Source organism: Acomys russatus, chromosome 13, assembly GCF_903995435.1.
Source record: "Acomys russatus chromosome 13, mAcoRus1.1, whole genome shotgun sequence".
NCBI classification, from domain to species: Eukaryota; Metazoa; Chordata; class Mammalia; order Rodentia; family Muridae; genus Acomys; species Acomys russatus.
In genome coordinates this window covers 55,975,004-55,988,905 of record NC_067149.1, presented here as the reverse complement: position 1 = coordinate 55,988,905, position 13,902 = coordinate 55,975,004, and positions in this window count along the sequence as shown.

Below are 13,902 nucleotides of genomic sequence, written 5' to 3'. Positions count from 1 at the left end.
CCACTTTGAACAATTTTCCTTCTCTTGGGTTGTAGTGCCCAACTACAATATGTTAGTTTTTCCTTATAATTTTTGATGTGTCTGGTTGTTATGTTTTTTTTCTAAAGAGAGACAAAAAGGGAGTGTTTCCACACCAAAGGAGATGTGTGGAGGGAGTGTGAGGAGTAGTGGGAGGGGAAACTATAATCAGGATATGTTCAGGATATGTTCTATGAAAGAATTGTTTTCAATAAAAGAGAAGAAATTACATAAAAACAAGCAATGAATTTGAAAGAAAGCAAGGAGGAGTTTATGGAAGTACTTGGAAAGAGAAAAAGATATGATTAATTACAATTTTAAAACTAAAAACATACGAAAAAGGAAAATATAAACCAAGCCCTTCAGTTCAACAGAGCAGAGGTGCCAAGATGAGTACCAGATTTCACGCTAAAATATATTCTGGTCTGATTTATTTAAGAGAAATTTGAGTATATTTAAACTACAAGCTTACTTTAATATGGTGATAAGGAGTAACTTCAATATAGCACTTTTAACAAAAGGCCACATGGATCAAACTCCACACAGTATGATCCTTGAATTAGTATCTTCACAGTTTCAATACCAGTTGATATGCCAACATGGATATTTGAATTATAATATTTGTCCGTAGAAACAGTTTTAACAATATAAAAGAGCATATATGGTTGCATATGTTCTTTATTTTAAAATATAGTTTTAAAACTTAAGAGAACAATGCTGCATTTCCCCTAAGTGGGGCTGGGTGGGTTTTTGTTTGCTCTCTTGTGCTACAGATGCTTATTTTCACTGGGAATTGCTTATAAGTTATTATTGGCCTTATTCAGAGAGAAAACCAGGTTGGACTCAGAGTTCTCTCCCTTTTCCTTTATTTTTCTTTCATAGATATGGAGATATTCTTCTTTTTAACCTATATGGAAGAGTATGTGGAGATAGATATCTAAAATTAAGAGACATTGAGGAGTTGTATGGAAAAGCAACACAGTACAAGTTACTAAGAATATATGAATATATGAAAGAAAATTTAATAAGGATCAGCAAATATTGGGGAGCCAAACCATCTAGATATCTCTAGCCTCAAAATGAAAGTTCCATTATCAAATGACTTGCATATAATTGTTGGCCAAAAATGCTCCACTAGAACACCCAAACAATCCAGAATATTGACAAGGTCAGTTTTTGCTTTCCATAAACTGATTATAGGCTCTATGGCTGAAGATAAGACCTCATAGCTAACTGAACATGGAGAATTCAAAATGATGCCTACCTAGAGCATTCACCACTGCTGTCTAGTTTTCATAGCACTGAGCGGGTTCTCTGCATAGCATCAGAGCAGAAAAGAAAGTATCATCACAGCTATAGGCAGTGTGCCTGAGAATACACTGGTGCAATAGTGGCACAAAATTTTGGGAAAAAAAAAAACACTGGAATTGAAATCTACTCCACGACATGTAACCCATGCCTGACACTCTCAGGGTAGCAAAACCCTGGGATTAAAAAGGAATAGAATTATGAAGCAAACAATTCTTTTCTATTAACAAAAACATAATAGCATAATTGACTCCTAATGACATTCTTATATACATATAAATCAATAGTTTTCTCATTTTTCATCAGAGAATCATTGTCCTACAGTAGAAGGGAATAAATACAGAAACTCCCAAATGAACAATGTGAAGAGAGGGACAGATTTTGAAATAATTAGCTACAAAATAGGTAACTCTATAAAATCTCTTTTTTCAGGGATGAGTGAACACTGCAGAAAGTGATTTAGAAACATTGTAAGAACCAGTGATAAAAGAAAACATCAGAAAAGAAAGTCATCTTTATCTAGGTAGACTTATATACCTATGAACTCATGGAGAGTCTGACATCGTGAAAATGTCCTGTACATGTATAAGCAGGTGAGGTCCTAATGTTCATGTGAGGAATAGAAAAATGCCCCATCCTTAACAGAGAAGCTATCTCAAATAATAAGTAATCGTAAATGAGGAACAAAAAAAACATTATTTCAAATCAATTACTACTGGGTTACAAAATAAAACTTAAGGGCCAAGCCCATGGCCAGTATCAGATGGTAAATATGAAATGATCTGAATGGTATTTTTGAAGGTTTTATTGTTTCACAATACTGTATCTTGGCATTTTTTAACCTTATATTTCATTGTGTATTGTTAGGGTTCCCAGTGTTTGTTTTTATGGGATTCCTGAATGTAAAAATGAGGGTGTATCAATGTGTGCATGGGTTTCTGGCAGAGTTTCCTTAATTATTTATATTGGTTGTTTCATCCAATTCTAGTTGATTTGCTTTTATTTTATTTTGTATTTTTTATTTTTAAAAAATATTTTATTAATTTATTCATATTACATCTCAATTGTTAGCCCATCCCTTGTATACTCCCATTCCTCCCTCCTTCTCATTTTCCCCCTACTCCCCTCCCCTATTACTGTGACTGAGGGGGACCTCTACCCCCTGTATATGCTCATAGGGTATCAAGTCTCTTCTTGGTAGCCTGCTATCCTTCCTCTGAGTGCCACCAGGCATCCCCATAAAGGGAATGTGGGCAAAAATGGGGCACCAGAGTTAGTGTGAAAGTCAGTCCCCACTCTCCACTCAAGCATCACAGAGGTGACCTTATCTAACAGAATTTTGCTTTTATCTTATACTATTTTATTTTATAATAATTTTAGACATCTATTTGTATTCTAATGAGAGAGAGAGAAAGACTATGAATTTGGCTAGGTGGAAAAATATGGACAAATCAAAAGAAAATTGGGAATGGGAACCATAATAAAATTATATTCTATGGATAAAAACTGTTTTGACATTCAATCTTATTCATGAGAGAAGACCTAAGAATACAAACGTGACAGCTCCTGCTGTCAAGGATGTGGCAGAAGGACACTCCTCCAATCTAGTGGAAGTGAAAACTTGTATAGTCAATATGCTATTTCCTCAGAGTGATTAGAATCAAACTACATGAAGATTCAGCTATACCACTCTTGGGAATATCCAAATGGTGCTTCATCATACCACGTGATTAACCATGTTCATTGAAGCTGTAGTCACAAAAGGCAGAAACTGAAAACAACCTAGATGACTCTCAACATAAGAACAAATAAATCAAATTATATATATATATATATATATGTATATATATGTACATATATACATACATACATACATACATACATAATGGAGAATTATTACACAGATGTTAAAAATAATATCATGAAACCTGCAGGAATATCACTAGAAATAATAAGTTTTTCCTGATTGGGGTAAGCCTGAGCCAGAAAGATAAATATGGTATTTGGTGAATTATTTATATTAGCTTTTATATTAATGATAACCAAGGTATACTCTATAGACACACAGTAGTTAGGAATAGATGAAGGGACTTGAGGGGTCACAGGAATTTTGGTGGGAGGATGAAATAGAACATATTTTATGGGGTATGGGAACTATGGTGGATGAAAATAGGAGGGACAGGTAGGAAGTAGGGTGAGATGGGATTGAGGGAATGAATGAAGACGAGAATAGGTAGAAATGGAAAGCATCTGTAGGCCAATGTGGAAAGATAATGCAGTGGAACTTCCTATCATATATGAAGGTGGTCCTAATGAAGTCTCCAAACAAGGAGGAAGAAACCCAATTAGCCATCTCTTTTCAACAAGTTAAACCTCTAGTACTCTGTCTTGTTTTCATGAGTTTTACATTTTGGCTGAAAAGGTGGCATGGCAATGTTTCAGTAATTTTTATATACTGTGTTTGTTTCTCAGTTTCTCTCTTAACCTGGCTATCAAACTAAGAAGTAAAAACAATATTATATTATTTTAATATGTTTTACAGCACAGGAACTGAAAAGTTATTAATATATTTTTAACCCTGTATGCTAATATGGTTTCCTCCAGCTTATATCCTAGAGATTTTTTTGCACTTGGTAACTTTCCCTTCTTCAGCACAGTCTTGGTGTCCACTGCAGAAGACAATGCAATACAATAAAACACTGAGCATAGAGTAGTCAAAATGGTGCCACATGTAACCTTCATCCTCATCTTCCACCGTCTATGACCCAGAAAGTTATTGTATTGACTGGCACAAATTGAATCTTTACACCAACAGAAGCACAAGAATTTTGATCTACATTTTGTCCTGTCTGCAAAATATCCTAAGGTATTGGAGAGACACGCCTTGAGGTTGTAACCAATGTGTGTTTATACATGGCCCACTCCATGTGTTGGAACCCATTTCAGACACAACTTGAGCCAACAACACCTGGAGAGTAAATAGTTCAGAGACCTTGGGAAAGAGTAATACTCTTGGTTTTTAAAAACCATTCTTCTATACTCAGTATATTCTTCTATACTCAGAGATCAGTGATTTAATTGGCCAATATCACAGAGACTTCCTCATTTACTCCTGTAGCAGAAGGGAACATATACAGTGACCCACACACAGACATTGTGCAGAGATTGAGAAAAAGACAGAGAGACAATGAGAGAGAGAGAGAGAGAGGGAGGGGGAGGGAGGGGGGAAGGGAGAGATCTTGGAACACACAGATCAAAGTGAGCTGCCTTCCTCTATTCACTCCTCTTGGAGATTAGGAAACTCCATAGAAGATGAGGCAGAAAGAGTAAGTAAGATTGAGGATATAGAGTGAAAAGAATACACCCAACCAACAGTGTCTCTATAAGAACTAAGCAATGCATTTATGTATACACAGAGACTAAAGAAGGAATGACAGGGTCAACAAAGTCCAGCACTAGGTCATCTGCATTTATACAACATTCAGTTTAGTAGTTTTGTGGGAGTTCTGGGTGTAGGAAACAGTGAGTGTCTGATTCTTGTGCATTTTCATTGGACTTTTATTTTTCTCCTGTATTCTCTTCTCAAAGTTTGATATGATGGCTTTTGTTATATCATACCGTATTTTATTTTGCTATGTTTTGTCGTTATCTCATAGAAGCCTATTCTTTTCTGGAATAAAGATAAGGAGTAGATCTGTGATGAGAGAAAAGGTGGTAACAAATTCAGAAGTAGAAGGAGGGGAAATATATTCAAATCATATTGTGTGAGAGAAGAATCTATGTTTAATAAAAAGGAAAAAAATGTTTAAAAAGAAAATATTATTTGAATTATTGACAGAAATTATATGTAATGTGGACGTCAAACCCACACCACAGTTACTCACTGTGTAAAAAAATGAACTTCTACTGGGAATAATCTTAAAGATGATGTGAGAAATACAAGATTTAGATAATACTACATGTGACTGAACAGGGTTTGAAAACAAAAATAAATAATGCTCACAACACGATGATCTTGGCAAAAGGAAACAGAATGTCAATTTTAGTAAAAAATGGCTCTCTTCAGGAATTGATGTCTACAATGGAACAACAATGTAAGTCAAGGATTATTTCAATATCTAGACTGTCCTTTCAAAGGGAAGTAAAAGTCATGCAATGCTTTAATGTTCAATTAAGAAACAGAGGCTTGGATCCAATATGGCAGAGAGCAGTGTGGACCGTGTTTGGAGGCTCCAGTGAACAATTCAAGGAATTGCACAGATTTCTGAGCCAGGAACACCAAGGTCCCCACACCACGACAGCGGGAGTGCTCCACGGTTCGGAGGGACCAGGGTGCGGAGGACCTGCGTGCCCCTGCACACGGGAGGAGCGCGGATTTTCTCTATCAGAGCAGCAGCGGCAGAGGCAGCAGCAACAGCGGCAGCAACAGCGGCACCAGCGGCAGCAGGGGCAGTGGCTGATGTTTGCAGCTCTGAGCCTTCCGGTGGAGGGGATTAGTGTGGTGGCTGGTGAGAGTTGCTGCAGGAGAGGGGATTCTGGATAGGATTTGGGTCACATGGTGCCTTGTGACCCAAACTGGACTCGGCGGACAGTTCAGCCCCAGAGTCCCGGATTCAGCTCAGTGCATAGTGCCGTAGAGACGCTGTCTCAGGGCAGCAAGCAATTCTGCCTTAGGCACTAGCTCAACTCAGCCACAGCTCCCTGCTGTGACACAGGCTGGGCGGAGTGCTCAGTTCCACCCTAGGCACGAGCTCAGCACAGCCATAGTTCTCCAGCTGTGATGCAGGCTGGGCGGAGCACTCAGCTCCACCAGAGGCACTAGCTCATATCAACGAGCAGTTCTGCCCAAGACACTAGCGCAGCTCAGCGGGCAGTTCTGGGGCGCTAACACAGGCTGAGGTCAGCACGCAGATTCAGCCCAGAGGCCCTAGCTGGACTTGCCGGGCAGACTGGGCCCAGAGACTCTAGTTGAGCTGTGTGCACAGGTTTGGCGGCTCCAAGACTCTGGCTGGATTATCCACGCAGTATAGGCCTGAAGTCCCAGGCTGAATTCAGCATGCAGTGTTAGTCCAGAGCCCCTGGCTGAGCTCGGTGCACAATTCCGCCCCAGAGACTCGGATGGAGCTCAGCATGCAGTTTGGGGCCTGAGTCCCTAACTGTGCTTGGCAGACAGATTGGGTCCAGAGACTCTAGCGGAGCTTTAGGCACAGTCCTGGCTCTAAGACTCTGGTTGGACACAGTGTGCAGTTTGAATCCAGAATTCCTGGCTGAGCTTGGCGGACAGTTCAGGCCCTGAGTCAATAACTGACCACAGCACACAGTGGGATACATTGAAAGCAATGCTCAGAGGAAAATTCATAGCACTAAGTGCCTTTAAAAAGAAATTGGAAACATCACACATAAGCATCTTAATGACACAACTGGAAGCCCTAGATAAAAAAGAAGCAGAAACACCCAAGAGGAGTAGATGTCCGGAAATAATCAAACTCAGGGCTGAAATTAACAAATTAGAAACTAAGAAAACAGTCCAAAGAATCAACAAAACCAAGATCTGGTTCTTTGAGAAAATCAACAAGATAGACAGACCATTAGGCAAACTAACTAAAAGGCAGAGAGACAGTACTGAAATCAACAAAATCAGAAACGAAAAGGGAGACAAAACAACAGACACGGAAGAAATACAAAGAATCATAAGATCCTACTTTGAAGGCATTTATGGCACAAAATTTGAAAATCTAAGGGAAATGGATGATTTTCTCGATCAATTTCACCTGCCAAAGTTGAGTGAAGAACAGATAAACAAGCTAAATAGTCTCATTTCCCCTACAGAAATAGAAGCAATCATTGATAGTCTCCCAACCAAAAAAAGCCCAGGGCCAGATGGTTTCAGTGCAGAATTCTACCAGACCTTGCAGGGTGAGCTAATACCGATACTCTTCAAGCTACTCCAAAAGATAGAAATGGATGGAACATTACCAAATTCATTCTATGAGGCCATAGTCACATTGATACCTAAACCTCATAAAGACTCAACAAAGAAAGAGAATTTCAGACCAATTTCTCTTATGAACATCAATGCAAAAATACTAAATAAAATACTTGCAAAACGAATAAAAGAACACATCAAAGATACCATTCATCATGACCAAGTAGGCTTCATTCCAGGCATGCATGGATGGTTTAATATACGGAAATCCATCAATGTAATACACCATATAAACAAACTGAAAATAAAAAAACCACATGATCATCTCTTTAGATGCAGAGAAAGTATTTGATAAAATCCAACACCCATTCATGTTTAAAGTTTTAGAAAGATCGGGGACACAAAGCACTTTCCTCAACATGATAAAGGCTATATACAGCAAGCCAATAGCCAAAATCAAAGTAAATGGTGAGATACTCAAGGAAATTCCTCTCAAATCGGGAACAAGGCAAGGCTGCCCACTCTCTCCATATCTCTTCAATATAGTACTCGAAGTTCTAGCCAGAGCAATAAGACAACAAAAGGAGATCAAGGGTATCCAAATGGGAAAGGAGGAAGTCAAATTATCCTTATTTGCAGATGATAAGATAGTGTACATAAGTGACCCTCAAAATTCCACCAGAGAACTCCTACAGCAAATTGGCTGGATACAAAATTAACTCAAAAAAGTCTGTAGCTTTCCTATACACAAATGACAAGCTTACAGAGGAAGAAATTAGGAAAACCACACCCTTCACATTAGCCACAAGCAATATAAAATATCTAGGAGTCACTCTAACTAAGCAAGTGAAGGATTTGTTTGAAAAAAAATTCAAAACTCTGAAGAAAGAGATTGAAGATGACCTGAGAAGATGGAATGATCTTCCTTGCTCATGGATCGGGAGAATTAACATAGTAAAAATGGCCATCCTACCAAAAGCAATCTACAGATTCAATGCAATCCCTATCAAAATACCTACACAATTTTTTAAAGACATTGAAAGTTCAATTCTGAACTTCATATGGAAAAACAAAAAACCCAGAATAGCTAAAACAATCTTGTACAATAAAAGGTGCTCTGAAGGAATCTCCACACCTGATCTCAAACTGTACTATAAAGCAATAGTAATTAAAACAGCATGGTACTGGCACAGCAACAGGCTGGTTGATCAGTGCAATCGAATCGAAGACCCAGATATGAATCCACACACATATGGTCACTTGATTTTTGACAAAGAAGCCAAATCCATTCAATGGAAAAAGGATAGTGTCTTCAACAAATGGTGCTGGTCTAACTGGAGGTCTATGTGTAAAAACATGCAACTGGACCCATATTTGTCACCTTGCACAAAACTCAAATCCAAGTGAATTAAAGACTTCAACATAAAACCAAAGACACTAAGTCACTTAGAGGAAAAAGTGGGAAAGAGCTTGGAACATATTGGCACAGGAGACAACTTCCTGAACAGAACACCAACGGCCCAGGCCTTAATGTCAACCATTAATAAATGGGACCTCATAAGGCTGAGAAGCTTCTGTAAGGCAGGAGACACTGTCAAGAGAAGAAAGCGACAGCCTACAGACTGGGAAAAAATCTTCACCAACCCTACATCTGACAGAAGTCTAATATCTAAAATATATAAAGAACTCAAGAAATTAAACACCACCAAACCAATTAACCCAATTGAGAAATGGGGCTTGGAACTAAACAGAGAATTCTCAACAGAGGAATATCAAATGGCTGAGAAACACTTAAAGAAATGCTCAACCTCCTTAGTCATCAGAGAAATGCAAATCAAAACAACTCTGAGATTTCATCTTACACCCATCAGAATGGCTAAGATCAAAAAGTCAAGTGACACCACATGCTGGCAAGGATGTGGGGAGAGAGGAACACTCCTTCATTGCTGGTGGGAATGCAAACTAGTACAGCCACTTTGGAAATCTATCTGGTGCTATCTCAGAAAAATGGGAATAGGGCTTCCTCAAGACCCAGCTATTCCACTCCTTGGAATATACCCAGAAGATGCTCCAGCACACAACAAGAAAATCTACTCAACCATGTTCATAGCAGCCTTATTCATAATAGTCAAGACATGGAAACAGCCTAAGTGTCCCTCAGTAGAAGAATGGATAAAGAAACTGTGGTACATACACACTATGGAATACTACTCAGCTATTAAAAACAAGGAATTTCCAAAATTTGTGGATAAATGGATTGAGCTAGAAATGATCATATGAGTGAGTTAACCCAGAAGCAGAAAGAATCAAATGGTATATACTCACTTATATCTGCATACTAGCCCAAGGGGCATGTCCCACGAAAGCCTTCACTTACCAGGAAACTGGGACAGAGGGGAAGGCATCCTATTGGGACTCTAAATGAGAGACGCATGGGAGAATAGCAAAATAAAAGGATCCAGAGGGTCCTAGAAATCTACAAGTAGAACAATATGATAGGCAGATTTGGGCCTAGGGGTCCCGCTCAAACTAAGGCACCAGCCAAGGACAATAGAGGAGGTAAACTTTAAAACCCCTTCCCAGATCTAGCCAATGGTCAGAATATTCTCCACAGTTGAGTGGAGAGTGTGATATGACTTTCTCACGGTCTCTGGTGCCTCACATTTGACCATGTCCCCTGGAGGGGGAGACCTGGTGGCACTCAGAGGAAGGACAGCTGGTAGCCAAGAAGAGACTTGATACCCTATGAGAATATACAGGGGGAGGTAATCCCCCTCAGGAACAGTCATAGGGGAGGGGAATAAGGGGAAAATGGAGGGCGAGGAATGGGAGGATACAAGGGATGGGATAACCATTGAGATGTAACAAGAATAAATTAATAAAAAAAATAAAGATAAAAATAAAAAATAAAAAATAAAAAAAAAGAAAAGGCCTCTGCTTTTACCTTATTTGAAAATTTGTTGTACCAAAGATGGGGCAAGAACTTATAAAGAATTCAAGCTTAGACACTAGATTTGGGCATTAGACCAAAAGTTCCAGACACTGGAAGGCAGACTAGAAAATCAGGCCACAGCTAGCTAGCTGAAGAGGAGGCATAGCCCTCTAGACCGAGAGTGGAATAGAGTTTCAGACACACCCAGCACCCAAAAACAGAGCTCCAGACAGAAGGCTGGAAAGGGGCCACACAAGTTCTGGACCCATCCTACCATGGTGGCTCACCACCTTCCCAGATTGGACTGAGGCCAGAAATGCCAGCCCAGTCTGACATGGAAGGGCACATGGTCCCAGGACAACTGGAGGGAGGGTGCCGCTGTAAAAGCCTGCAGCTGTTCAAAAGTATGGGGAACTAGCAGCCAATATTACATGCAGGCTGGATGGCAGCAAGGCTTGGCTGACACCAACTACAGATGTGAAAACAAGGAGAAAAGGTGAAAAGTCTCCACACTTGATCAGACACTTGGAAAGTCCTTTTAAAAGAAAATTGAGTAAAATCTAAAAACAATATGACAAATAAAAATGCAAAACACAATGACAAAGGGCATTTGGTTAGGTTATGATTTTGTTATGCTTACCAGGATACAAATAATTGTATTTTCAGTAATTATTGCAATTTTATATATCCTTTTTAAGAAAGATTAAAATAAAACAGACTTGGATAAGAAATGGGATTAGAAAAAAAATCCATGTTAAGTTACGAAGGATAGAACAAATATTAGACCATCTTTTGAATCATGAAGAATTTTCAGATGAATCCAAAGTCTACAACACCACCTTGTGACAAGACTATTAAGTGGCAGCCTAAACATAAATACTTGAAAACCCTAAAATGGTGAAAAATATGTTCCCCAATACCTTCACAAGATCAAGTGTTTAGTGTATTATGGGTGAGAAACAAACATGAAAAATAAGTTATTCCCAAGAACATCTATATTTTTAACTAAGATATTTGCCTTATATTAACAAAGTGTGAGCAAGCAAGGACAATTCTTACCCAGCTTAGGTTTTTGTTTGTCTGTCTGGTTGTTTGTTTGTTTTATTTCTTTACCAGCAGGCTGCAGTTTGTGGTTAAAAGAGAGAATCGATTATGTTAAAAACTAATCTTATTTAAAAATCTTGAAATATTCACAAATCTAAATTTCTATATAAAAATAACCAGTCGTTTCTACTTTAAATCCTAAACATGCCCATTTACACATTAATATTTTTATTACATCATATTAGGAAGCTGAGAGCAAAAAATAAGTATAAAAAAAATCAATCATCATCTCAGAAAACAGCCCAGCTTGAAAGAGTCACTTCTGGTAAGTGAAGGCTTTCGTGGGACATTCCCCTTGGGCTAGTATGCAGAAAACTGGGACAGAGGGGAAGGCATCCTATTGGGACTCTAAATGAGAGACGCATGGGAGAACAGCAAAATAAAAGGATCCAGAGGGTCCTAGAAACCTACAAGTAGAACAATATGATAGGCAGATTTGGGCCCAGGGGTCCTGCTCAAACTAAGGCACCAGCCAAGGACAATACAGGAGGTAAACTTTAAACCCCTTCCCAGATCTAGCCAATGGTCAGAATATTCTCCACAGTTGAGTGGAGAGTGTGATATGACTTTCTCACGGTCTCTGGTGCCTCACATTTGACCATGTCCCCTGGAGGGGGAGACCTTGTGGCACTCAGAGGAAGGACAGCAAGTAGCCAAGAAGAGACTTGATACCCTATGAGAATATATAGGGGGAGGTAATCCCCCTCAGGAACAGTCATAGGGGAGGGGAATAATGGGAAAATGGGGGGGGGGAGGAATGGGAGGATACAAGGGATGGGATAAACATTGAGATGTAACAAGAATAAATTAATAATAAAAAAAAAAGATAAAAATAAAAAAAAGAAAGAGTCACTTCAAACAGTGCTACTCTGGGCCATTGTTTTTGCTCACAAATCTCAAAAAATCCTTAGCTTTACAATTAAGAGTGTATTTTTTATTAACTTCAATTGTTTCTTAAGATTTTCTGCATCAGAGCCAATAGAAAAAAGCATCTTTACCTAACCTTTCTAAACAATCTATTCTTCTCCAAGATTATCTACGTCAGAGCCTCTAGCAAAAACATCTTTATGTGGCCTTGCTAAACGATCTACTTTTTCAAATTCTTTCTAACAGTCTAAGTTATTTTCAAGGGTGCTGGTTTAATCATTAATCTGTTCCTGCAACGATGCTTGAAAGAGATCAAACATTGTTCCTGTGAGTGCCAATGACACTGCCTAATGAGCGGTCACACAACTTATATGTTATGAGGGATGTGGTGACCACAAGGACAAGAAGCACAGCTATGCTCCATAACAGCATGAAGTCCTCAGGGCACATAGTCCCTGAGGTTTATGCCCATCATGCGTATTCTAACTGGTGGACCACATTCCATACATTCTAGAGCTGTTTTCCTGCTCCTCCTGAGGGGCCCTTGACAGAAAATCCCACCTGACTGTAGGATATGTCAAATTCAGGCTCGATGTCCCCCTCTGTTAGCTGTTAGAGATCTCAGATAGGATCAAACTGCCAAGATATCTTTTAGAGGAAGAAAACAATTACAATTGTGCAGGGCATTGCTGTAAACACCTTTAATCTCACAACCTAGGATCCAGACACAGGCAGATCTCTTTGAGTTCGAGTCCAGGCTGGTGTATATATCAAGTTTCAGAGTGAGATCTACTTAATTAGACTCTGTCTCAGATAGATAGATAGATAGATAGATAGACAGACAGACAGATAGACAGACACACAGATGGAGAGAAATAAATGTCCATCTCCAAAATTCCCTGTTTGTGTTTTCTATATTGCTTCTACTTCCATTTTCAGGTCTTGAACAGTTTTATTCATTTCCTTCACCTGTTTGATTATATTTCTCTATATTTCTTTAAGGGTTTTATTCATTTCCTCTTTAAAGGTCTCTGTTATCTTTATAAGATTGGATTTTAGGCCGTATTCTGGTGCTTTGGCTGTGTTAGACTATTCAGGGCTTGTTATAATAGTATAGCTGGGATCTGGTGGTGCCACATTGGCCCGGCTCTTGTTGCTTGTGTCCTTCATCCGGCCTTTAACCACCTGATTATCCTTGGTGCTAACTGGCCACCTGGATATTTCTGGTGCCAGCAGAAATTCTGGATGTTCCTGGGGCAAGCAGGCCTCTCCAGGAAGGCAGGGAGAGCCATGGACTAGGCAATGGAGTTCAACGGACAGTACAACTCACCAATGTTGGATGTGCCCCAGGAGGACCCAGAAGGCGGAGGGGGGGGGAGGTTGGGGTAGAGAGGCCTAGCCTAGATGTTCCTGTGGCCAGTAGGCCTCCTGGGGAAGGCAGGCAGAACCATGGCCCTAATGGTCGGGGTCAGGGGATGTAGTGCAACTCACCAATGCTGGCTGTGCCACAGAGGGACCCAGCAGGGGCTTGGGGGGTAGGGGTCTAGCCTGGGTAATCCTGGAGATGGCAGACCTCCTTGAGAAGGCAAGCAGAGCAGTGGAGCTCCGGGGGCAGGCTTTGACTTTTAAATGTAAGTTCCTGAAGCCTGTGACAAGAGGTGGACTAAGGAATCAAAGGTGCTAAAGAGAAAAAAGCAGTGAGTCTCACCTCTCTCTGGCTTGTCCTTAACTTTTTCTTCTATTCCTA